The sequence below is a fragment of the Podarcis tiliguerta genome (assembly GCF_965153285.1).
Source record: "Podarcis tiliguerta genome assembly, chromosome: 7".
Lineage (NCBI taxonomy): Eukaryota > Metazoa > Chordata > Lepidosauria > Squamata > Lacertidae > Podarcis > Podarcis tiliguerta.
In genome coordinates this window covers 59563750-59591483 of record NC_139540.1, presented here as the reverse complement: position 1 = coordinate 59591483, position 27734 = coordinate 59563750, and the positions used below count along the sequence as shown (strand labels likewise).

The 27734-nt window shown below is 41.0% G+C and overlaps 1 protein-coding gene across 43 annotated transcripts in view; it reads left to right on the top strand.

The window, feature by feature from the left end:
• ATXN1 (ataxin 1) overlaps positions 1-27734 on the top strand; it is a 294034-nt gene that overhangs the window by 86025 nt on the left and 180275 nt on the right. For 5 of the 43 annotated variants that reach the window (XM_083449376.1, XM_083449382.1, XM_083449388.1 and 2 more), the window contains exons 1-2: positions 8784-8903; positions 17449-17564. The gene's annotated coding sequence lies outside the window, so the exon portion shown is untranslated. Of the gene's footprint in view, positions 1-156; positions 721-2415; positions 2473-8754; positions 9083-9198; positions 9445-9494; positions 10369-13741; positions 13866-17448; positions 17565-27734 lie in introns of those variants that run through there. The other 38 variants (XM_083449393.1, XM_083449403.1, XM_083449390.1 and 35 more) reach the window with 18 other exon arrangements.

The window sequence follows — 27734 nt, the reverse complement described above, 5'->3', positions numbered from 1 at the left end:
TTTCCATCCTATTGTTCTGAATCTACAGCGCCACTTCCAGCAGAAGGGACTCAGTTTGACAGGCTGAGCTACATCTAGCCTATTCATAGATCTGCTATGTGATGTGTGTGTGTGAGAAATCTAGCAACCACAGACTGACTCTCTGTTTCCTTTCAGATTGCATAACGCAGCATCAGAATCACTAGAACTTATGTTGCTGGGTTTTCCGAGAAAGGCCACAAACTCAGTGCCAAGCTGCTACATGCCAGCTTGGAGGTGACTTGTTCAATGGAAAGGTATGGCAGATATACCACTACCATAATTCAACGCAAGGCACCACATCTTGGCTTGAAAAGCCGGCTAGAAATTAGAAAGAAAGAAAATCTTCTCACATTAGGAAGCAAGCAGAAGCACTGGGTCATATTCAACTACCTTATTCTAGCAGAAGCCAGTGCAAGGTTTTCTGCTAGTGCAATGGGACTTCTTACCTGTATGTACCTCATCACCTCCCCAAAACTGCTCTGGTGGATTGGGAGTATCCCAGAATGGCATAAGGGAAGAGGAAAGGGGAGATTTGTTATTGTTCCATCAGGCAAAAAGAAATGCTGTTTGGAATGCCCTCACTAGTGCTGCACTGAATGCAACCCACTATTACACCAGTTTTTCCGCACTTCTTCAGTCATAACAGCATACAGCAACCCTTTGACAGAGACTAGGATTCCTCTTCATCAGGTGATTCAGGTGAGGACTCCAAACCTGAAGGGGGAAGGCACGCAGGTCCAGAAGAACCTGTGGGATCAGTGCTGCCCACCATGGCACTGCCATCCTCTGACTCCAATGAAGACCCAAGCCTCCTCTACTCCATCTCAGTAGTGGACTACTGGAGAAGAACGGAGCCCTTTCAATCAAGCAGCATCATGCAGTATACTTAACAATCAGGCTGCACCTGCTGCGATTACTATATAAGGGCTCAGTTTCAGCTTGTTCCTTACTGGAGCAGCTCTTAGAGTCCAGCCTGAACTCCACATTGCCTTGGATCCAGTTTGATGTTTGATAGGGTGGCATTGAAAATGATGGAATCCTTTTTTAAAGAAAATGTTCTTTAAAAAATCTATTCCATTAAATAGATACATTTGGGCTATGAATTAAGGATGTTTTACCATGAAAAACAGAATTTTGACTGTGATGGAATCACAATCCTTGTTATGATAATTACACAGGTCAAAGAACTTCACTTGATAAGTCTGGTTTAAAGTCCAGTAACTTGTAATTGCATACTATAGCTCTTTTTTGAAAGGCTAGCCTGTCATGATTTCAAGTGCTTGGAACTATGATTTGTAAAACTATTGCAGTGATTGAAAATGTGCAGTATAATATTGTTGCATGGCACTCTACTCTCAGAGTGCTATGAGATTCTAGAAGGTTCGGTTTTCCTTGGAATGAGCAACAGCAGAGACTGTAGTGTCTTTATAATATATGATTTATTTACACATATATACAACCTCAGCCTATGATTGAGGGGGGTCACAGTGTTAAAACCCCAATAAGGTCTTGCTTCTCCCATACCCACAGCCTTAGATTCAGCAGAAATCAGGCACAGTTCTGTCTCTCAGCTGCCCAGCCTGCAGCCTGTGAGGTAGGGTAGGTTTAGATGCAGTGATTGGCCTAAAGTCTGCTGAGTGAAGATTTGAACCCTGATCTCCCATGTCTTAGTTCAGCACTCTAGAAACTATGCCTCCAATTCTTCATCTCTATATTAGAGCCATTTTAGCATTATATTCTGCTGAATTAGGGCATGGGCGTAGCCAGGATTTTTGTTAGCAGGGGCAGTGAAAGTTATTGAGCAATCAAAGGAAACTCTGGAAATGATAGCTCTCTGAAGGGAATAGGGGGCTCCCAACAACTCTCAGAACCCTTAACAAACTACACTTCCCATGAATCTTTGCAGGAAGCCATGACAATTTAAAGCAGTATGTTAATAGTGCTAATGTATAGTGCCTTAAATGCATCTAGGCCTGGTAACTGTAACCCAAGCTATGGTTTACTGTGAACTGCTCCACACACCCTGGTGATCAGCAGTGGTGAAAAGAAGCTAGTTCTCCATTTATAAAGTTATACTACAGGTAGTATAATGACTGACAATGACAGCATTCCTGATCAGAGCTCTACCTGTGATTGCTGGGTGATGAGACCCATGTATGCTGCTGGAGCCATGTGTGTAGCATACATTTTAAAGTTGCAGTTTGTATTTCAGCTGGGGATATACAGTATGTGCATAATCCAGGTAGCTAGGGAGATGTCTTTTAGATTTGAATTGGACGGGTCACTGCCACAACAAAGCTTTCTGCGATGGTGCATGTCTTTAGAAGCATGTAGTGTGGTTTTTGCTTAGGAAAGAAACCTCCTTTTTAAAATTATGTCTTTTTTTTACAATAGATGTTACAATAAAAGGGATGAACCAAGGTGACCTATTGGATCCCTTTCAAGCTCACAGTAAGTATATTCTTTTTGTGCGTATCTTTCCAGTCAGAACTTTTCCTGGATCTGTTTTTTCTGAATAAAAGACATTTATAGGATAGTTCAGTAAAATTAAAAATGTAAATTCATTTAATAAATGTAAGAATCCAGAACAAACAAATTTCCTCTCCTCCAGCAGACGAAAGCTAAAAAAGAAAACCTGAATGAAACTGATTGTATTGGTGTTAGCAGAATCTCCTGAGGGTAGCTATTGTATTAATAGCAGAAATATTACATTCTGAGGCCTGCTTTCGCTGAAGCAGGAAAGGGAAACAGAGAATATGCTCAAATGCTGACAGCATAGACTTGGGACTAACCTTCCACAGTTGAACTCAAGGGTGGTGGCCTAAAATAAAAGTAATTGGTGTGTGAATTGCCCCAAGTAGAACTATTGCAAAGGTAACTTGAGTAGTCCAAAGGGATTGCTTTGGGCTTCCTGTACAAAGGAGGCAGAGCTTGAGTGAAAGCGTTGAGAATGGATTGCATTTGTCCACTAGAGGCTGTAGTGAGACAAACAATGTAGAGACCTGAAACGTAGGCAATCATCAGCTACTTTAGAACATAATTTCTGTGGAAAGTAATTGGCAAAAAATCATTTTGAAGGACCTGGTAAGGATACTTGAATGTAAAAGCTCTTTTATATCTCTCTTTGTGACAGTGGCAATATGCAATACATCAGGCCATTTTGGGGCCATGTTGACTCATGGTCAAGCCTAGGTGGGGTGTCATATGCCAAAAGGAGTGTGGCTGAAGTAAAAAAGTGAGTGTGGCCCATTAAAACTAACTTAAAGGACAAATGTTGGGTGCTGGAGCAGGTGGAGTGAGGGGGTCACAAAGCATTTCTCCATAATAGAATCATAGCAAGGACCTGTGTAAGTGATCAGTGAACATGGGAGGGAGTGGATGTGGCCAGCAGGCAGCAGGCTAGCCAACTTATTAAGTAAATAATGCACCACAATTCCCTGTGTCAAAGTGGAGTGCCTTCTGGACAACATGTGTGTAGTTAGAATGTCCATCTGGGTCATAGTTTATGCCCATAAATTCATGCAGATAATTATAATACTATATTGCCTACAGCAAATAAACTCTCTGCATAGGATCATGATATAGCTTAGTCATTTGGTGGCACAGGACTTAGTTGTATCTGGGTGGAATCAGGAGTATCCTGTGCTCCTTATATTCTTGTCTAAGTGGGACCATCACGTTCTTGTCAACTGGTGTTCCTCCTAAGCCTTCTGTGACATGAACGAATTGAAATGAATGTTTAACCATTTGACTTCTGGCACCTAAATTCTGTACTTTTGTCATCGTCATGCACAAGTAACTGCTGGAATAAAGGCTGTGGTGCCTGTGTTGAGCCTCTAACCCATAAGGTGTAGGTTTACCTTTGCCAGTACTCTCACCAAAACATGCTGTTACAGATCAAGTTTACACATCACACTTGAGTTTTGGGTGGTGTTGGAGCCATTCTGCTCCGGCCAAGTTTCAGGGTTTTTTTATGTTTCCCACCACTTGGTATCTATATACTCCAGGCATAACCATAAAGGAGTTTTAATGATCCATACAGGAGAATGGTGGTGGTACTAAGAATAGGACCGTCAACATGGGAATGTTGCACAGAAATAGCTGCATCTTTGCAACTCTTTGCTGGAAGATACTGCTTTCTGCATCTTCATTTTAGCACCAATGCACAGAAGCAGCTCCACAGAAAGCACCAAATTGCTCAAGGTGATAATTTAAGAATTCTAAGGATGTGCATCTCAAGTTTGTAATAGCAATAAACATTACCCATATCATGACAAAATGCCCAACATCACAAGTGACGGCATGCAGCATTTTTCCTACTTGAATATTCCAGGTTAGCCTTCCCTAACTTGGAGTCCTCCAGATGTTTTGGACAACCCTACTCTCATCAACCCTACAAAATCCATGGCCAGGATGGCTGGGGCTGATAGGAGTTGTAGTCCAAAACATCTGGAAGGCACCAGCTTTATGTAGTAAAATATCTCAGCAGCTTTCAATAATTATTGAATTTCTTTCCTTTGAAATTTTGCCATTTTCTAACTATGAGCATGCCAAAATTTATTTGGTTAGCTTTTTGATGGCCAGCCATTAGTACGTTATTTGGAAAATTTTCATGGTAGACTGACCTTTACATTTCAGTTAATTTTCAGCCCATTTTTCAATCCTGCTAGAATCCCCAAGGACAGATACAACTTATCAGTTGTGATCTATAAAGGCTACACACTCTTTATCACCACCACCACCAAGCAGCAAACAAGGGGACAGAAAGGCTGTACCCTTTCCAGTTACAATCATGAAGTCAAGTCAAGACTGAAGAAGGGAGGCCTCAATTTGCATTGTCAAGGAGGCCTGTAGCATAGCACTATGCAGAATTGCATTTGTGAGATTTAACAGTTTGCTTTGGCCGCTGTGAAAATTACTTTGTACTTCTTCAGCTGTGCTCTTGCTCTTCCCGGTTACTATTTCGTAGTAGTGGCCAGAATATACAACACACATCTAAGGGACACAGTGGAATCTCTTTGTAGTTTTGAGTGTTTTAAAACTCTGTTTTTATTGCATATTTAAGTGAATGTCTGGTAATAAACACATTGCCCACTCTGAGCTCTTTAAATAGGGCAGTTAAATGATGAATGACTTCTGAAATATGCAAGAGAACTAACTGAATTATTCTGGACCATAAAGAAAACATTTTGACTTGGACCCTAAGACTGCAATTGTATACATGTCTGCTTATAAAAGAAATCCTATTAACTTCAGTGGAACTTAAGGAAATTCATAGACAGAATATTATTCGTTTAGTTCCCCATATGGGTTGTGCTCTCTTTCAGAGGAAGGTGGAAAGTAATACTTTTATTCCTTTCTCTTCCTCTCATCAGTCTTCTCCTACTTTGTATGTGTGATTTTCTTTGTTGACTGGTATTTTGTCAGTGTCAGCAGTGCAGCGGTGCTTCCACCCAGTTTCCTGCTGTTGATCAGGCAACAGTCTACTTGCAGTCACCCTTGGAGAAACTGTAACAGGTTTCTGTGATGGAGTCCAGAGAAATCCAGATCACTGGTTCCATATCTGAGGGTCCTGTCGATCAGGCCCCTCCCAAACAGGGGATCCCTCACCTCAGTGGTGGGGACTATTGTTCCAAGAGGTGCAGCCTTTAATCTCTTAGCATAGTTGCTCCTCAGTGGTAAAGTACTGTATCGGTTTTGCATGCAGAAGGTTCCATGTTCAATTCCTAGCATCTCCGGATAGGACCGGGAAAAACTTGCATCTGAAACCCTGGAGTGCTGCTGCTTGTTAGTGTTAAGCTAGATCAACCAGGGGTCTGACTTTGGATAAGGCAGCTTCCTGTGTTCCTCTGAAGGTCTTCCCCACTTCCAGGGCTTCAGCCCTCTCTCTGGAATCAAGTTGGCAAGGTGCTGCCTTGTTACTGGTATTCTAGCCTCGCACTAGGCTACGAGGACAGATAACAATATTATACGCCGCATGATGAACTTTGGCCTTGTGGTTCATACTTCTCCAGAATCTCGGAGCAGGATGTGTTTTGGCTTAATCATCTGCTGCAGTAGCAGCAGTTCCTCTTGCCAGTGCCTAATAGCTTACCATGCTTGTGGTGGTGGTACTGCTGTCTCTACTGATTTTTTCACCTGCTCTGCAGTTCCTGACTCGCCGCAGTATTGACAGTCAACATGATGTCTCTACTGCCTCCTGTTTGTCCAATTTGCTGCTGCTGTCAACATTTTAGATGGGCCCCCTGACACTTGAGAGAGACGGGGGGGGGGTGGGCTTGGATGGCTGAAGGGGGACCAAAGGGCACAACTCCCCCACCCTGGACTTCCTTAAGTTAACTTAGGATACAAGCCACTGGTGATGCAAGTTTGAATTGCTTTAAATGGTACCTCCTCCTTCATGTGGCAGAATAAATATGTGGGCCTGCTCAAAAGGGCCTGCTCAAAAGCAGTCTAGTACAATAAAGGTAAAGGGACCCCTGATCATTAGGTCCAGTCGTGGCTGACTCTGGGGTTGTGGCGCTCTTCTCGCTTTATTGGCCGAGGGAGCCAGCGTACAGCTTCCAGGTCATGTGGCCAGCATGACTAAGCCACTTCTGGCAAACCAGAGCAGTGCATGGAAATGCCGTTTACCTTCCCGCCGGAGCGGTACCTATTTATCTACTTGCACTTTGACGTGCTTTCGAACTGCTAGGTTGGCAGGAGCTGGGACCAAGCAACGGGAGCTCACCCCGTTGCGGGGATTCGAACCGCTGACCTTCTGATCGGCAAGCCCAAGGCTCTGTGGTTTAACCCACAGCGCCACCCGCTATTAAAAGTAAAAACAACATACTGATATATGTGCTGCAATCTGAATGTGCTTCTAGCATGCAGCAGTTGGTAGAACTACACCTACTTGCATCATTAGGTTTGTCAGGAAAAAAAATGGGTAGATTGCACTCCGGTAATGAGCAAACAGAAGTAGGGGTGTGGTGACAGTGAGCATACATGTGACAAAACCAGTCACACAAAAACATTGCTAGGTTTCTATACCAGTGGTGACTGTGGATGTGTGTATAATGGGTTATTTTTACTTCTTTTTTTGCGGTAGTGAGAAATCTGGATTAAGTAGGAGTTAAAAATACTTTGTGGCATTTTGATCCTGGCAGTATTGTGTAGATGCGATGAAAAACTTGCATGCATGAGTAACACCAATTCCAGGACAAGCTCTGATATGGAAGCACCCTGTATGCAAGGTCTTGAGGTATCACAGAGACACTATGGGTTCAGCAGCACTGACAGAACCGAAGAGCTTATAAGCTTACAGCCATTTAACTGGCTGCCCAGGGGAATGGGAAAAATGTCAAAAACAGGATTACGAGCAAATTTTGCTATGTTATACAACTTTGGTGGTCAGCACCATACATTTCCTCCCTGACAGTTATTGCATAAGGCTGTACATCAAGCTGCCCATCCTTTTGTAATGACTACAAGGCTCCAATATCTTTTTTAAAAAAGCATTTTGTCAGTGGGCTTGAATAGAGTGCCTCAGGTTTGTAACAGAAAAATGCTAATTGACAGTCATTCCCTTAGTTCACCACAGGGAGTTGGTTCTCATCTCTGACTCTTGGTTAAGGCTTAATTTTAAATGATGGCAGTGCAACAGAATAAGTAACTTTAAAATAGCTTTGTAGCCCTAAAGTGTTGCTATCGTTAGCTGCCAAGGTGGTATCCCCCCGCCTCTTTCGGTAACAGAAAAAACTTGAGGGGCAACTGCCTCCCAATTACATTGTAATTTAGAAGGGGCAATAGGCTTCAACTTTCCCCCCTTTTATCATTAGGGCCTTCTCCAATTTAATGATAATAATAATAATAATAATAATAATAATAATAATAATAATAATAATTTCACCTCTATACCTTTTTTTTATTTGAAGGAAAAAATCACCTTATGCATCAATAGATGTGCAGTTATTTCTCATTTGTTGTCTTTCCTCAAGGAAGCTCTTTATTATGGGAACAAATACCACATTTCCCCATAGGTCAAACATAAACATTTTGCTGGGAAATTTTTATTCTTTCCCTACAAAGCATATCAATCACAGCAATGAAGTGTAGTGTTGTTGTTTTCTTGTGTGTATGTGGTGTGGGCACCTATTGTGTGCCTCTGATATCACTAATGGCATGTGACTAAATCTCTCCCTTCATGCTTGTGCTGGTTTGCAAACACTTAAAATGTGTTCTGCTCTTCTTTTTAAAACTTGGTTAGAGAGTGAGCTCTCCTTCAGACGTAGCTTGAGTATAGAACGGGCTCCAGACAACTAGAAGCAAGGCCTGTTGAACTCAATGAGATTTCTGAGTAAATATGCATAGGATCAGGCTGTAAGACTAATTTTTTAAAAGTCCAGTTTCTTTTGAAATGTCTGGAAAGGACTTCAATCGTTTCCTCGCATCTGTTAGTGGAACCAAAGAGCTTTGAGATTCCAGAACTGAAAAAAATGTAGAGTGGCACAAGATTTGTTTGTGCACATAATTTGGCATGCGTGTGGAGTGGTGTGGTGAAGAGAGGAGATAACCTCCAAGGTACATTGTAGTGAAAACAAAAATCCAAATCCCTTCCTGGAAGCTGAGACGAAACCCTGGAAAGGGTTAAGGCTGGTTTGGCCGGGCTCTGTTGTGCGTATGCAATAATCTGTGTGGCTCTCTTGGCCGCCTGACAAAGTGTTGCCTCCTTCTCCTCCCCCCCCCCTCCTCCTCCTCCTCCTCCCCTTTGCATGAAGTAGGATCCTTGAGCTGATGCAGAGGCAGCCAACTGCTCCATATTTGGCTTCTATTACACATTTACATACTGGAGAAGAGAGGAGCGAGCTTCTATACCGCAGACATCATTTCTACTACAGTTGGTGAGGAGACATCTGTGTCACAGCGCGGGAGGAGAGAAATAGCAGAGTGTTGTTGTTGTGTTTTTTCCTCCTTTTTCAATATTACAAAACCCCCAAGCCCTTGCGATCAGCTGGCAAGATATTGTGAGTCCTTTTTTTTTTTGGTCCGTCCCGTTCTCCAACCCCACTGACACTTTACAGTAAGTGGCTTTTTAAAGGAAAAAAGACCATCCTCTGCTTTCGCTTCTCTTTCTCCACTCCCCTGACCCCTCCTCGATTGCAAACCTCCAGAGATTTCCAGCTTGGGGGCGGGAGGGGGGGTGGCGGCGAGGAAAAACACACCGACACAAGAGATACGCTGTTGGAAGAGGGGGACAGGAGGGACTGCGGTGCGCTGTCACCCTGAAAGTATCTCCCTTTGCTCGAGCCCGGTCCCCGCATCTTCCCCCCCATCCCGTGCCGAGGAGGCTGGAGGTGTAGGAGGAAGGGGAAGCCAGGCCAGGAAGCGATCGGCGTGCTGTGTGTGCAAGCGAGAGGCGGCCGGTGTGGGGAGGAGGGTACGGTGCCGCTGGTTGGAGTCGGTGTATATGCGAGAAATGAACCCCCCACCCCGCTTATGCAAGCAAACCGAAAGAAGTGTTCTTCACTTCCCTTCCCCCTCTCCTCGCCGGTATTCGGCTTGCTTTCCTCGCTCCCTTCGAGTGTATTTGCCTGCGTGTGCACTGGTGTCAGCTGTGCGCGCCTGCCTCTGCGTTTGCTGCGCCCTGAGAGGCGCTGGCGAGAGAGCCCGGCCGAGGGCGAGTGCGCCGAGTTCACACAGGGCCTGGGTTTTGTGTGTCCCGAAGCAACGCCCTCCTCCGCCGCCGCTGTCTGGCTGGAGCTGCGTCCCCTCTTGCTGCCGCCGCCGCCGCCGCCGCCGCCGCTCCTGAAGGCCGGCTCAGCTGCTGTGGGCGAGCGGAGCATTGCGCGCCCTCCCTCTCCTCTCCCCCCGCCACCGCCGCCTGGCTTCATAGTAGGGAGGGCCGGTCCTCGTTGCACTGTGTAGTACGGGGCTGGGTGGTTGCCGGAGGGGTGAATGAAGCGAGGAGGCGGAGGCGGAGGAGGCGGCGGCGGCGCTGGGACTGGGATGTGCCCGGCAGCGGCAGCAGCAAGCAGCAGCAGCAGCTCCTCTTCCACTATGCTCCTACATTCAGGGCCCAGGTCGGCTGCAGACTCCTCCGGGCACTTCAGGCAGGAGTCGCTGAGTGAGTGAAGGCCACTGCCGGGCACCCGGAGAGGAGGTAGGGGGTCCTTTGGACGGGGGGGCCTGCGCTCCCCCTTCTCTTCACCTTGACACCATCCTCCAAAAGGCAGCTCCTGCTGTTTTCCTCTTGCCTTCCTCCAGGCTTTCCCGGCAAAGAAAATACGCACAGTCCAGTTTCTCCAAGAGGTTTCTCTCGAGATTCTTTCTGGTTTCCAGGAACGGATGGGTTCATCTCTGGACATGGCAAGATTCCCCTTTTTAAATCGGGGGAGGGAGGGGGGGAGATAGATTTCTGAGCCTGACACTGTTTGCAATTTGTTACATGCCTCCAGTGCCCTGCTGCCCTCTCCGTCTCGTTCAAAAATATGTATTTTTAAAAAAGTTAAGCTCGCTTTAATTTTTTCAAAGCATGAACAATCTGCCTGCATAATTGTATTTCTCTAAAGAAGCGGTTGAGTTTTTTTCTAGATACGTTGGCAGCTACTGGAATACGAGCAAGGAAAATAACATTAAAAAGGCAGTATTGAATATGTTTGGGGGTTTTGTTTTTTTTTAAAAAAAGCAGGTAAAATTATGAGAGAGCAATGATAGAAAAGAGCAAATTCAAAGCTTGTTATATAATGCCACACTATGTGGACAACAAGAACAAGCTATTTTTATTTTGTTTACCGTATGGTATGCAATAGGGACTCTTCCAAAATAATATTTCTCCCCTGTGATTCTGAATCCATGGTACAATTGGAGGGGAGCAGAAGCCCACAACTTGACATGTTATGCAAAATACTGCTTTGCACAATTATCTGTTTATGCACTCGCTTACACATGCAATTGTGCAGATGCATCCCTTGAGTTTGTGGATCCTCTTATCTTTCAATATGGATAGAAAATATTTCACAATACAGGTAATTAAATATTTAGTGGTTCCTCTTATATATTTTATGCCGCTAAGAGTTAGTTACATATGTTTGAATATAGACAGTTACTTTGCTGACATTTTAGGCAGTCCTGTTTCAGTTTCTGATGAAACACTTAACAGCAAATTCAGATTTCCTCTGTGACTGTGGATTTGTTTGTCTGGCTGGTGAGGACAGCCTAGTTTTATTGCTCTCAGGAACAGGGGTTATGAATGAGGAAGAGATAATTGAAAGAGAGAGAGAGGCTGTATTGCTAGAGTTATTTTGAGCAACTAAGAAGCATACATTTTCATACGAGGCTGTCATTTTTATCTTTCCTTAAAAAAAATTGCAGGTCAGTTTTGTTAAATAGATGACTTTACCCTCATCACTTGTGTAACGCAGGACAAAAAACTGATAGATTTTCTACAGCTTGCTCTGTGTGTGTGTGTGTGTGTGTGCGCGCGCGCACGCGAGTGATCATGTAGAGACATGTCAATGGTGTAGGTTTTCAGTGCACTCACTCTAGCCCTGATCAGTCATGTAATTAGATCGGGCTGCCATGGTAACAGACAGTATTCATCGTCCATTCAGGTGCGTTTTTTTTCTAGTGACTGGGATACCTCAAATGGTGCCTTTACTGCAGGGATGAGCAACTTGTTAAGCTGTGTGTTTTGTGTGCTGCAGCTTTTTTTTTTGCATTTGATTTACATAATTTGCATGTGATTTGAAATGGAAGGTGTCAGTTGCTGCTGCACGTAACAGCACTTCTGTCATATCAGTAGCAGTTTGTACTTTGAGTCAGAAGTTGCAGTTCTTAAGCTTTTCTGTAGATGGTTAGTAATTATTTGAGATGTTTGCTAACACTTTAGTAGTGAACATAACCTCAGAGAGAGAAATGGTCTTGTTGCTCCACCTCCTGCCCTGTAAAATTCTGGATGGTGGGGGCTTTTTCCTCTATCAACTTTGGGAGGTGTATGGGACAGCTAGTTCCCTTTGCAGCTGTAATAGGTTAGCTAAAGGGCCTGCTTATGATAGATAGCATGCCCTATTACCTTTTAAAAACGTGGAGAAGCTTCTTTATCTCTCCAACCACAGTTGCTGTCTGTGTGTGAAGTTTGGTATTTTCAAAGTAAGGAACCCTCTGTGACATCTTCTGTTTAGTGGGCCACCCAAGAGTGCTTGGAATGACGACTAAAAATGTGACAGTTGTTTATTTGAAAACAGCAAGAACAGGATTTTCTTTAAAATGTGAGATTAAATTTTTTGTCCTCTCTATCATGAACTCTTCCCTCCTGCCCATAAAACCCTCTTTTTTTAGGATTTAAACTAGATCCTTTAGGGACTAAAGGAATCTGGCTCCCACGCTGAAATTGATTTCCTACATGCTTTTGAGACATATGTTGATCATGTGTGTAACATATGTTGATCATATGTTTATTGTATGAATGGTTGTACCTTGTGTGCACCTGTAAAAAGCTATGCACCTTTGCATTACAACTATGTATAAACAGTTCAAAGCATCCAAATACTGCAGGAACATAAGGGGTTCCAGTCCTAAAAAAAAGGTGCAGAAGTATGAACTTGCTGTTTCCTGGACTGAGTCTTCTGGCCATGCTGTTATATGACTGACTTTTACATCCCAGTTTCTGAAATTTTCACCAAGTTTGACAATAATGCATAGTCTTAAAAGTAATTAATTGTCTTTGATAACATGCTTCTAGTCTTTGTTTTTAACCCCCGAAAACGTAAGGAAGTTAATCCTGAATCATGTCGGTTCATTTTCCCACAAATAGATTTTGGTTAGATAGACAATGAAATTTGCATAAAGATAACATGGGTGTGTGGTGTTAAGTGAGCCAGGAAATATTTGTGCTTCTTAAAGCTGCTTCAGAATTTATATTGAAACATTTCTATTGCAGTCTGGTGCTTTTGGTTGAGTGTTAAACTATTTTAAGGCAAGAGTTGCATGTAAAGCTTGGAAAGTGTTTAGAAGCTGAGGAGACTGGGTTTTTTTTTTAGTTTGCAAGTTTTCAACTTAGAATGACAGAACTTAATAAATTAACGTTAGTGCTAAAAGCACTGGCACGAATGGGACTTCATTTTGTTATGGGATATTTCCAATGTCCTCTCGAGAAAAAGTTTAGAGAAAATAAAACCAACTTGAACTCCAAATTATTTTATTGTTAGTGCTTAGGTCAGTGGTTTTTTGTTTAAAATTTAGTTTCACTTTTTTAATGATAACATTAAATGGAGGAAACAGCAAAGGCCTTTTACTGTTAATGCATTTAAAATGTAAAATAAAAATACTTCAGTATTGAAAATGGTTTATATTTTCACATTGCCATTTCCAGGATATATTTAACAGACAAATTTTACCACACTCAAAAGTTGAATTACTGTGCCATCAAACAAATTGTTCAGAGATAAGATGGAAAGAAAATCAAAACAAAACATCCAAGTAATATAAACCATTAATAGTTCTAAGATTGGAAATATTTGTAATGTAGTACCTTTCCCCCCCAGTATTTTAGCTCATGTACTACAAATATGTTCATAGTCTCTGATGGAGTGCAGCTGAACTGGCAGGTTTCACTTTGTCTGCCAAGCCTCATCTGATTGGCTTTTGGGAGCAGTTTCTCACACTGAGAAGGCCCAAATCTTTCATGCAGCCAGCCAGCCTGGGCAGTGCTATAAAGGAAAGCTGCATGTAGTTTCCAGTCTGACCACCTTCTCTTCAATTTTTGTTTTGGGCCAGTGTGTCCGAGCCACTAGACCGAAAACAGAAGGCGGACAAGAATGTAGTATGGAAAGTGAAACAGCCGTATAGAATTAATGGCACAGAATGTGAGTCTCTGTATTGCATAATGGGAGTATTGGTACATCTTGTTGTATGCTGATTTGTTTATAATGCGAGGCTTTATGTGCTTCCAGGAATGCTTTAGATGTGTGATTGAGATGTCTGGAAAGCCAATTGCATGTTTCCCCCCTGGAGCTCATTATGGAAACATTAACCAAAAGGGCTTTTATTTTAAAGGATATTATGTAAAACCGCTCCCCAACTTATTTTTTAAATCACATCAAATGTATTTTACAGTAGAACAAGCTATCTTGTGAAATGTGACACATGATCTGGTTCTTTGCTTGCTGACAGCCAGAGGCAATACTTACTTTGGTGTCGGTGGGAGCAAGAGCAGACCTCACTTTTCCTTTCTTTTGCTGCCATAATAGTGAATGTTGTCTGAAATATTTGCTAGCTTTGAAGCATAATTCGGTAAGAGGCTCTGTCTGTGGGACATGTTGAGCATTTTCTTGAGTTCTTCACTGGACTTATGAGCTGTTGAGTGATTAAGTGTTTAAATGCAATTTGTGCATTTAGTTCAAATAACAGGGAGACTACTATACTGTGCCCACTTACTTGGGAGCAGTCATCAATGACTAGGGCCGTCTTCTAAGTAGATCAGTATAGGATTTTGCTGTAGGCTGGGCCTTTTATTGGGGACAAATGTGAATTGTATAGAAACTCCACCACCATACTGTGACAGAGATAAGCTGGGAATACTTTATTATCCCCAAAGGGAGATTTACTGTGATATTTAAATTGTAAACAACAACAACGCCAAACCCTTTCCAGTTACAGCTTTTGGGCTGCTTTTATCTATGTGTCAAAATACACAATATCAACATTACGTTGATATGTCTGGAATATGACATGGAAAAATGCCATTCTAAATTCATATTTTGTTTTGTTTAAGATAATAAACTTTTACATGTGAAACCACAATGTTATTTCATTAAATAACAAAATGTGTATACTTTACTGATTGATTGTAATAAAACCTCTGAGCAGGTTGCAAGAAATATTAAAATTATAAAAAACAGTTTAAAAACAAGTGTTTAAAACATTTTTAACACATGCAGACTTTTTCATGGGAGTTTGTAAAACTCAGATTTTTTTACTCATGCTCCCCAGTATCAATTTAGATACTATCTAATGTGAGTATCTTTTAAAATTGACATTGGTGGCATTAATTCCACTTTTTTTTTTTTTTACAAAGAAAACGGTCATAATGATTTAATGATCCATTGGATCTTTTCCAATGTAATTCCACCAAGAAACAGCAATTATCAGCACATTTCTTTTGCCCCAAATTTATTTAAATGGGGCTTCCACAGACAAACATTTTGTAGAAGGTTCCATATGAAATTCATCCAAATTAAGTAGAGAAATGAGGGGTGTAAGGCAGAGGTGAGGAACCTGTGGCTTTCCAGAACTTACTGAACATAAATCCAATCATTCCCGACTACTGGCCATGCTGGCTTCGGCTAATGGAAATCGAAAGGCCACAGTCTTCCCATCTTGTGTGTAAGATATGGAGGTGTGTACGGGTTGATAGACCCACAATTTCTATAAGAAAAAGTTTAGCTCTTCCTTTTGCTGTGCAGGGAAACATGAGTGGTGTGTGTCTTGCAAAATAGTGTGGTAGAAAAAGGAACATACCTGCTTCCTGATAATTAATGCAATTTATTTCATATAATTTTCTGAAATATAATTTATTTCATGCAGTTTTCTGATAATTGCATGAAAGAGGACCTCGCCATACACTCTCCTGCCTGTGAGTTGAGATCTGCCATCACCAATAAAAATCCAGTTGTCCAGAACTTGGGGTAGGCCAGGGAATTCTTCGTGGTGGCATCCCAGCCTTGGTGGTGGCATCCCAGCCTTGGTGGTGGCATCCCAGCCTTTGTCAGACCTCTGATGAACAGCAGTGGTCTATATTTTAGAATGTAGATGGACAAAACGACTTGTATACTTAATTCTAAATAAGGGGTTGTACAGTTGTGAAAATGTTGTTGGATTGTTTTGCATGATTTGATCCCTTGTAACCCTCCCTAAGGGGGTTTCATCCGAAAGCTTGTGCATCCCAACAGAGAAGTAAACCTTTTAATGTATAATGACATTTTATTACTTAAAAATTGCTCTCCTGTTGGGTGTGTTAATTATATTTTGAGATAAGGTAGTGTATGGTTTATTTTAAAAACAATATTAATATGTATAGAGAACTTAAAAATATATATGGTATACAGTACAAATCCACTTGTTTGTGACTTGTTTTCTGACACTTTCTTTGTTTTAAAGGGGTGGCTCCTACATTCCTTGTTCTGTAAGATGAGACACTGCCCCATCCTAGTCCTTTAGCTGGTATTGTGCTGTAACTGCAGTAGCATCATGCAGCTGGTACAAGTCCTCTTAGGCCGCTTGTCATTTTTGATCCGTGACTGGATGCTAACAGATACTAGTCAGGTAGAAATAGGTCAATGCAGCTGACTCTGTGATGGCCAAAATGCCTTAAAGAGAATGTGTAGGTGAATTGTCCCTGCATTTATATCTGCTGTGCCCTCTCTGCCTAATGCTGCCCTCTCCACAGGGTTGAATGCCATTGCTGTGTGGCATCTGACAATATAGGCTGTTCTTATGCCATGCCAATACAATTCATCACCATGTGTTGACATATCTGAGCGTTTTGTATATCCAAAATGCTTATTTTCTGGTAATAGTTCATTGGACAGAGGCTTTCACATGCCACGGGTCAGGCTGCTCCAAAGTAGATAACCAGTGCTACATTTGAAGCATTGCGAAAACTTTGTGACTGCTCATGTATAGCTTCTGTGGTACTTTACTGCATTCTTTTAGTAGAAGTGCAGCTGACTGTCGTCTGCTCTCCCACTGGGTTACATTCTGACTTGCAGGACATTCATTGTTTTGTGCTGCACCATATCATCAAGGCTTTATAGCTAGAAAGAGAGAGCTGTGTTGAAATGTAATTAAAATCAGGCTAAATAAAATAAAATGTGCAAAAAAAGAGAGTCTGTCATGCTTCTAAAAACAGGAGTGATGTAAAAGTTAGGAAATGAAAAATGAATCTAGAGTTCTGCGTATGATTCATTTTTATTTTCATTTGGCTTTAGGAGTCTTAAATCATAAGGTTTTGTGGAATCTGGCTTTCAAGCAAATTTCTGCAACTCTTTGTTAGAAAACTTAGGTATTTGCTCTCTAAGGTTGGTGTCTGAAAAGTTTTACTGAATCCAGTATCCTTTCCAAGAGACAGAAAGCTGTTTTCCAAAAATATGTTCGGATTCCTTTTTGAACAAATGTCTAGGCCCCATTTTTAAGCAGCAAAAAACCCTGTCAGTTCAATTTCCAGAGGGCAAGTTACAGTGTTAGCCTCTTGCAGCAAATATAGCAGAATCTTGTGGCACTTTAAGACTGTTATATTTACAGTGGCATACATTTTCTGCAGCACATTTCATCAGGTAAAAGTTATTCTGCACAGTCAACAACAGGCCTCAGATTTTTGCTAGAAGTGTCCTTGCACTTTATTCATGAGTGGGTGAATTAACGGTTGTTTTTTTCCTCCCTTCTCTTCAGTTTTTGGATCAACAGCCACAACAACAATCTAAGCTCTGAGTTTCTTCGGCCTCCTTGATAAGAGATCCAACACCACAGTATATATCTTCAACTTTGAAAGGTGCTATGTAAATAAGGTGAGAATTAAAAATCTTAAATATCTTATGTTAATGTGCCACACATATCTTATAGATAACCTTATACTGAGGTGGACATAGTTAACTTTTTATATACCTCCTATTCATTTGATTTTTGTATATAAAATATTTTTTACTACTCAGTCCTGGGAGTTGCACACAAACTGTAGCATCTGAAATCTTTAATATTTCCTCCCACTTTCTGATTCTTCCAAGCAAAATTCACCCTTTATGATTTTGTTGTTGCCATTGATTTCTGCTATAAGTGGTAGTGTCATTTGTTCTGATGGGGGGGGGGGAAGGAAATTTCTTTTAAAATGTATAAACTTAAAGGTTTAATTTCATGTTTTAAATTGCTTGTTAGTTCATCTCCTGGAGGTTGAGTTTAAAATCACCCTCTGTAGTAGCGGTGACCTTAAAATTAGTCTAGAAACCTGATCAACCACAAATACTGAATATGAATGAAAAAATAGCAGCATTTTGACCTGTATCAGGTGAAGCATAAATAACAGAACTCTTGTTTGCATTTTACTGGCTTTTAAGTTGTGTGAATATCACACCCTCAGAATGATTCCAGCTTCCTATTTTTGTCTTCTAATGACTTTGCTTTAAAATGTTATATTTTTGGTTTATAATATCACAATATCAGTTACTGTTGACTGAAGTACCTCCCTTCTACAGCCATTACTGTTTTAATATGGTTTAACTAACATAAGCAACATTCAAAAATTAGAATGGTGCGAAGCAATTCAAAGTGGTGAAGTGTGAAGAACTTGTATAAACCCATGACTATAGTAGTCTTCTTGTGAAAATCTGATAAAGCTATCATTGGAAGAGCTTTTTAAAATATGCAGAATGTCTTACTGAATTACACAGTGCATAATTTGCATTTTATTGTGGCTGTGAGCTGGGGTGTTGCTCTTTAAAGGAGAGTCATTTCAACAACCAGCTGCATGTAAAGACATGCACTTTACGGTCCATGGTATGTAGCTGGGATGGAGGAGGTGTATTTAAATCATGCCACTTAGAAGCATTACTCTTTCTGAATGATTAATGCCAGACAGAACACTTTGATACTTTCACGTTAATACACTTCATTGTTTTAGGAAGGAAAATTGCACAATGAATAACAGATCATCAGGTGGGATAAGCTGTGCTGTAGTAGTGTTAATGTTTATTCGGAGCCAGCAGCAGTGTGTTTTTGACATAAACTGCGCTTGCCAGTTGCTTATCACTGCTGTGCTCCTGGGGGTGACTGGGATACCCCTGTGTTGCACACTGCAGGTAGGCTAATGCTGCTCTTGTGTGGATACCTATAGCAGTGTGCACAGGAGGGCAGTGCTATTGGTTCAGGTTCCCATAGGCTTCCATAAAAACTCAGTGTGAATTTTCGCACATCCCCTCTCAACTCCCCAATCAGTTGACAGTGCCAGCTGAGATTTTACAGTTTGCACTACTACACTGCTTGCTGCAGCTTGGAGCACTACATATTTGTGTTTAATTGTCGTAGCAGTGTTTTTGTTTGTTACGATGTCTGGCGTAGAGAAGCCTCATATTTAATAGAAATTTTTTCTTCTTCCTAATATTAATCAAGCCTAAGTGACTTGTGAAAGCCTGCAGTTCATTGTTTGAAATGTATTACAACATTTAGTATTTCCATTTCCTGCATCTTAAACCAATATTGTAAACATTAAGAGAACATTTTGCAGGGATAGTTGAATATTGTGGGCAAACCCATCAGTGGTAATGGTGGCTTTTCTAAGGAGAAGGTGGGTGGACTTGGAATTGCTTATCTAGGCACATTCATGTTTGTTTGCTAATTCTTTTACATAAGCCTGACAAGAATATAGTACTGCCCTGTACCATTCTGGGTAGTCTATAATAATTCTTGCAAACTTTGCAAAGCTCTGATCTACTCGGATGAAAAGTGCACACAGCATGCTTAAAATATTTTTTTTAATGGAATAATGAAGATTGCCCAATTTAGTTCTGCTCAGAGTAGATCCATTGACATTAACAGGCATGTAAATTAATACAGTGGTACCTCAGGTTACATACGCTTCAGGTTACATACGCTTCAGGTTACAGACTCCGCTAACCCAGAAATATTACCTCGGGTTAAGAACTTTGCTTCAGGATGAGAACAGAAATCGTGTTACGGCGGCAGCGGGAGGCCCCATTAGCTAAAATGGTGCTTCAGGTTAAGAACAGTCTCAGGTTAAGAACAGACCTCCAGAACGAATTAAGTACTTATCCTGAGGTACCACTGTAATGTAGACCCAATGAAATAAATCATGTAAATATTAATTTCATTGGGTTTACTCTGCATAGAACGTACAGTGGTACTTAATTCGTTCTGGAGGTCCGTTCATAACCTGAAACTGTTCTTAACCTGAAGCATCACTTTAGCTAATGGGGCCTCCTGCTGCCGCCGCGCTACCGGAGCCCGATTTCTGTTCTTATCCTGAAGCAAAGTTCTTAATCTGAAACACTATTTCTGAGTTAGCGGAGTGTGTAACCTGAAGCGTATGTAACTTGAGGTACCACTGTAGTTGGAGAGTACCCTGAGAGGAAGCTTTGCTGAAATGGGACTGTGTATGTTTATGCTGAACAGACAGTAGGCACTGACAGCTTCAGCACTGAAGCTCACCTGTTTAAGGGCAATTGATCCAGAAACCTCTTCTCTCTCACCCTCACCCCTTCTCCCTTCATTATCTGAGTGGTGCAGTGAGTACTGAACATCTTGAATTCTTTTCATGCATGAAGGGCCTGGATGGCTATATTAAGTACTTTTTGGAGTTGATTTTCTTAAGCTCAAATTCTATAGTCATTATTTACTCTGTCGTGCGTTTATGAACTAACATTTGAGTTAACAAGATCAACTACAGATGTACCTCACTCCCAGTTTGAGGGATTGATGTAGTCTCCAGAGCAACTTTTTCTGGTCCCTTCATGACCCCACTGATTTTAATTTGCTGTCAATAAAAAAAAAACCTGGACAGTGCCAGGGAAGGCGGAGCCTAATGTTGTGATGAGGATGCTAAACACCCCCACCCTGGTCATGATCTGTCTGCTTGTGTGTGTGCAAGTTTGTGAGAGTGCAGGGTGTAGGGTGGCCACACCCAGTTTCGCCAAACTCAGCATTGGTATTTGACTCAGAGGGTTGGCCATGGGACAATGGGGTCATTTGGGACAAACAATTGTAGCCACCTCCTGCTCTGCTGACTATTGTAGAACACTTGATCTACAATGAAGGAACTTGTGCTTTTATTTATTTTCAGTCAAGTAGATCAGTAACTATTATAAGCCTGCTCCCTGGGCTGCTGTATAAAGGTATAGGTATATCTTTTTCCCAATGTTGTGTAAGATTTGTGAAACCTGGACTGGAAAAATCACAGCTGATGTTATAGTTCCAAGAGTACGCATGATTTCTCATTTAGAGCCACTATAACGTAGTCATTAGGAGTGAGGAGACCTAGGTTCACATCCCTACTTGACTGTGGGCTAGTCACTTTCTCATCCTAACCTATTCCACTGGGTGGCTGTGAGGATAAGCAGGAGAGGAAAGAATATTGGATGGTGCTTTGAGCTTGGAGGAAAGTTGATGTAGTTGATGATGATAATTTAGGCAAATGGCTTAGTGTTTTGCTTTACACTTGTTGTTCAAAGAAGATTCTGTGTGAGATACTGGGCATTTTGGCAACGTGTAATGCTTAACAAATTATATTGTATAATTTAGTTGACTTGGTTTTGTAGCTATTGCTTTCTTTTTGTAAATATTTACCAATGCAGCTTGTTTTCATGGAGTTGTTAAATGTGTGTATGGTGAGTTAGAGAATATATATTTAAAATAGTGATTTTTTGTTTTTGTTTTTGCAATTGTGGGGAAGATATCAGTGCCCCCTGCTGTCTGTTGGAGAGCAGCATTTGCTGTCCTTAGCAGCAATGTTTTTGTTAATGTCTTTTACTTTCAATGTACAATACATAACCTGAAGGGGGAAGGAGGAAAACAATTTTGATTAAAAAAAAAATAGACCTGAAAGTTTCAGAAGAATCAAATTCAAATTTGACTTCTGTGTAAATAGATAGTAATTAGAGGTGTGTGGGTTTTTTTAATGAGTTTCCTGCTGAATTATAAGAATAAATGTAGTAGTTGGGAGTGAAGAACTGACAGTGATGGCTCTTGTTTGTTGAAATATTGTACTTCATGAACTCAATTCCTGATCATGAATGGTTTAACAAGTGGGACATATTTGAGAACCTTATATTTACTTTACGAATTCAAAGCCTTTAGAGGCTAGATTTGGTTTATATGTTTCCCTACACTTTGTGATTTTGAAAAGTAAAATTAAGCCACCTAGATAAAATAATTGACTGACTGTTCTCCCGGTATTTTGAGCCTTTGTTTTAGAGGTGAAGGCCATTTTATTCCAGGTACTTGTTTAATATTTGTTGTAGTTTTACGTCTGTTACAGCATTGTAATTTAACAACCTAAGAAGAAACCCGTTAGATCAGATCAAAAGGTCCACTTTTCTGTTTCTTACCCTAGCCAACCAGATGCCTTTTGGAAGCCTACAACTAGGAATCAGGAATGCAATAGCCCTCCATCATTGTTGCCTTCCAGCAACTAGATTTCACTGGCATGCTTCCCCTAAAAATGCATATTGCATAAAGCCATAATGACTAGTAGCCATTGACAGAGCAATCCTGCATTAATTTGTCTAATGCCCATCACCACATATTTAGGCTTTGAATTCTGTAATGTGTTATGTAAATTACTTTCTTTAGTCTGTCCTGAATCCACTTCCAATTGGTTTGATTAGATGACACCAAATTCTACTATTATATTAGAAGAATAACTTATCTCCACCCACTTTTTCTGCATCCTGCATAGTTGTATAAACCTTTAACAAATCTTTCCCCTCCCACCCGCACTCAACTTCTTCCTGAACTAAAAGTCCTAAACCTCATAACATTTCTTTATTGCAGCCCCATAATCATTTTGCTTGCCATTTCCTGCCCTTCTTTCAACTCTTCAATAAAGTTTATGAAATGGTATGATCAGAACCAAACAGTATTCCAGTTTTGGCTGCATCAAAGATTTGTATAAGAGCATTATGATACTAAGTTATATTTTCACCTCCTTTTCCAATAATCACTACCATCAAACTGCATCACTGCCACACATTGCTGACCACAGTGACATATTTGCATGTGCACATCTCTGTTGAGTATCACAGTCCTGGCTGCAATTAATTACATCTTCACTCTCGCCTTCTTGTGCCCCTATATTTCAATTACCCACTTCTGGAAATCTCGTAGCCAAGATATGGGTTCTTACCTATAGGGTCTAGGTTTAGTTATGGCATAGAGATAAACCCCTAACCCCTGTTGTTGTTGTTGTTGTTGTTGTTGTTGTTGTTGTTACAGTAATGAAATGTTATATGTAGTATTGCAGCAAATTAATATAGCTGCCCAGCAAGAAATATCACCTAGACAGCTTACAGGCAAACAAAACAATGCTAAAAAAAATTACAATATATCACAATTAAAATCAGCAAAAAACAATGAAAGCAAAAAACTAAATAAATATGGAGCTGGCATATTAGCTGAAGCTAATAAAAGGTGCTTTTGGCCACAGATCCTCCTTGAGTTTCTAATGACAATGCTGGATCCAAAAGCCCTCCCCCCCTCCAATCTGTGAACTGGAATATTTAGGAGAAGTGTAACTCCTTCCAGAACCGGTTGAATGCTGTTCTCTTAGAACCACCCATCAGCAGTACCACAGTCTTGTCTGGATTGATTTTCAGTTTGTTCATTTTTGTTTTTAAATAACTTTTTATTGGGTTTTATAGACAAGGATCCTAAGAATAATAAATGATACAAACATAGGCACCACTCTGCAAAGAACAAAGGGGAGGCCTTCAACCCTTGATGTTACTGAAAGCCACTGAGTGGTCCAAAAGAGCCAACACATTCACACTCTTCCTGTCTATCTCAAGGCAAAGATTATCCCATTGAGCAACCCAAGGGAGTTTCTGTCCCAAGCCTGGGCCTGTGATTTGAAATGATTTCAGATAATATGCTTAATCCAGGAGTGACTGGAGTTTACCAGCCGCTCATAAAGTGGATAGGCCCTTGATAACTTGAGATTCTTCATAAGGTCCGTACGAATGATCCAGTGACCTGATTTTGTGAATGATATTCTGCCATGCCCATAAATGTGTGCTGTGGAGGTCATATTAATGCCCCCCGGGATTCAAATTCTGGGAAGGTATCCATGATAGAAACAGAGCTAGAAATATTAAGAATTTAGATGTAGTGCTTTCTGTTGTGGGTAGAGTGGATCTAGGGGAAATTCTACATGGTAACACACTGTGTTGCATTATTTCATACAACTGAATCTAAAGCTTATTCTCAACATGCCTCTTGTAGTTAAAAATGGTGCACATCTAACCATATACAGTATTTTATTTTCTGATTAGGAGGCTCTAGTTCTCACATGTGGCTAAGGAGAAGCCCCTCCTCTTAGAAGTGGAGTGTCCTCTGCTTCAGAGAAATAATTACTTCTCAATTCCCACTTGATAATTCCCTCTTTATTTTCTGATGAGTTACTTAATAGTGACGGGATTGTTGAGCAGACTGCCTTTAATCTGAGCTTCAGAAGCTTCTGAATGGGTCTGGGGATATCATGCTATGTGTTTTTATGCTGTTTAGTCTTGCCATGAGAATACGTAAACTGGTGGAAGGCAAGTAAACAGTTGATAACAGTGAATAATGCTATTAATGAGTGCCCCGTCTCTTAAATCAAAGCTGGCACTATGGATTTTGTTTTCTGTTTTGCCTGTGTGTTAAATAGGTGCCATGTAAAATTCAGTACATAAGGATGTGAGGGCGATCTGGCTGTGACATCTGTCACCCCATTGATCTTCAGAGTTGATTCTGCTAAAAGCAGTCGCAATGCTTGTACATTTTAGAAATAAAAATGGTGCAATAATTGTAGCGTTGCACCCATCTGCGTGTAGATTCCCATTTCTCTTGTTTCTCTGCCCTTGAATAGTTGGAAAACTGGGATGTTTTGCAACATTTTGGTTGCTTTGTGTTAGATCATTATAAAATATTACTTACTCCAGCATTTTGTAGTTTTCAGCAGTGCTTTATCCTTTGGTCCTTACATTTCTCTCCTCATTCCTGACAGTTATGGCCAGTCAGATTCATTTCTGCTTGAGGAGTGAATCATGGTTTTCAGGGTCTCTTATTGCATGCAAGCAGAGCAGAGAGCATGAGTTCAGCATTTTTATGACTATTTGCCAAGACAGTTAAAAAATAATAATCTGGTATGTTTTTGCAGTGCTTTCTTGTGAAAAAAAGTACAGATGTGGTGATTGGCTAAAAAAAGAAAGATGAGTTTTTACATTTTTCTTGATCAGAAATAGTTTGACTACTCAATACAGACAAGAAGCATATTCTGTGAGTTGGCTTATACCGCATTGCATCATTTGACAGATCAGAAGTGTACAGCACAGATGGAAACTGATATTTTTTCTGCATTCTTAAGACTAACCTAGTGATCTAAACTGAAACCCAGTTAACACAGATTCCGCATAAATGGTCTGTTTTTAAGCAACCACCAACCTGGATGCATGAAACAACTTGGTGTAACCATGCTCACGGAAGCATTTATGGTGGGCAAGGAAGAAGTACCATCCACCAACACAAACATTATTTCTGGTGGGGGCTTTTTTATTGGCACAAGTGCTAAATGGGTAGCTTGTGGCTGTGCTGCTTAGTTGTGCATGCACCCCTGGCAGGAGTTAAAAAATGAAACATGGGTAGACAGCGATGGATATGAGGCCTTTGCGATTCAAGAGCTTGTGCAAAAATGTTAACCAGATGTAGTTTACAGAAACATAATGGCTGTGCACAATAAATTTTGTGCTTTTGATAACTAAAATATTCCCCGGTATCAAAGTAAGTAGTGAGCCTTTAGTCTTTCCAAACATACAGAGCTCTGGAGTTTCTAGAACAGGGCAAGCCACTTCCTTTTGTGTGTCTCCACCTCTCTTGTGGGGTAAGCTATACTGTGCATCTTTGGTGTGTTTCAGAAAAATGCAGGAGAAGTAAATTAAAATGATTGGCTTGTGTTACGTTTCCCTCCAGATAGCACTGTGTATATTAAGCTGAAGCCACGAATATGTTTTTAATAACAGAAATAGACATAGAAAAAGCATTTTTCTTATATTAAACAGAGCCAGACAATATACTCCCTTGTCAAAAATACAGCTTGTGTGGAATGTTATTTAGGAGAAAAGGAATGGGAGAGATGCAAACCAAGTGACACTTCACCAACATTTATAACAGCCAGGCATACTGGAAAGTGCTTAGAGCTTTTTAAAATAGCTTTTGCTTGCACGAGTATTCTAACAAGTAGTTTTGCATTGCATATGTTGTACCTACCAGAGCCTTATGCTCCTTATTTTTCTTAATGTGTCTTGTATATCTTTTTTTTTAAAAAAAATAATACGCTCATAGGCAGAAGTTAAATGCAGAAGCTAGATGAAGTACTGCAGGTTCACACTGGTGAGTTATAAGGAACCATGCTTGTAAAGTGAGGTGGGGTTGCTGGAATGGCAAACCTCCACTTGAGCCAAGATCTCTGCTGGGAGTCAGGGCTGTGCTGGTTTGTAGGCAAAGCAAATTAACCGCTGTTATGCTTGGTGACTTGAAAATAATTTATTCTCTGATAATGATGAGTATCTTTTCTTCTCTCTGGGCCACTAATACGGAGGATATTTCTGTTTAACTTGGCAAAACTATTCGAAGAAGGATTTGGGTGAAACATAAGGTCGTATCTTATTATCCTGTCCTCCCCTTTTCCACACTAGATATCTAATTGCTAATAACTTACTTTCCCTTGCTGATACGGACACTGTATACAGACATATGATGAAGAAATTCTACTTTTTTCAGGGTCATTACTTTCGTAGTGTGGTTCAAGTGCACGCACATATACATGGCCTCGTCTGTGGCCCTGGGTTAACTGAAGGATTTGTAAAGCTGTCAGCATTTCTGCAGAACTGTAACTGCTTGCTTTCCTTATTAGCAATAAAGGAGTTCCAAGTCTGCATTTCATACGATTCGTCTTTCATTCCAGGAACCTTGCCACTCCCACTTTACTCATGGGAAAAGCTTTTTATATTTGCACGTACACATTCCTCTGAAACTTGCTGGGATTTTTAAAATGTTGCACATCCTTCCAGACTTTTTCTTTCCTTTTCTTTCTGTTCCAGTTTTCTTTTTTGTTCCACTTATGTGGCTGCTAAGTACAACGTGTCTTTTACAGTATAAGTGTTTTTTTAAACAACAGCAGCAACAACAACAACATGCATTCTGTATCAGTACCACACCAGCGAGTCATGCGTTTAATTCACTAGCAATTTGGAAGTTCGAAACCTAATTGGTTAAAACTTAGCTGGTGGATGGGAAGCAACTCATGGTGGCCAAGTGTTCTGAGCAGTGGCTCTTATTCCAGAAGCAGCAACAATAGGCTTTCCTATGAAAAAACATGGACCATGGACCAGCTATAGCATGGATGTTGAAAGAGGCAGAGGCAGCAGTGGTACTCCCTGTGTAACGGGTGGAGAACTGGATCCAGCCTATGGACCAGGTCCTTATCTCCCCCACATACCCTCACGGGCCAACTTTGACAGGTGGACTTCTTATTATGATGCCAGGTGATGGACATGAGATGATTCACACTTGTTATTCAAAGTGCAAAGTTATTCATGAGTTCTTAAAGCAGCCCCCTTTGAAGACCTGCTACCAGAGCCAATCATCTGATTGGTTCTAGGAATGCGTCTTCAAAGAGGTTCCCTGGGACCATTGGCCAGCTGATTGACAGTTAGTCCTTTTGAAGGGGGGAAATGTTCCTAAAACCAGAGCATTTTCTTCTCAGAGTAAGCAGGTTGCATTTAACATACTCCCTCCAGTTGAATACAAATTTCTTTCTCCAGCCCCCTTGGCTGCACTAGAAAACATTGAAAACTCTCCAATGTTGCCATTCCCAGCTGATTGTTGGTATTTTGGCTGTTCTGGGCTCTCTTCACACCCTGACAACCAGCTGCTTGTGGGGGGGAGGAGTGGAACCAGGCAGCAGAAAAATCTGGAAG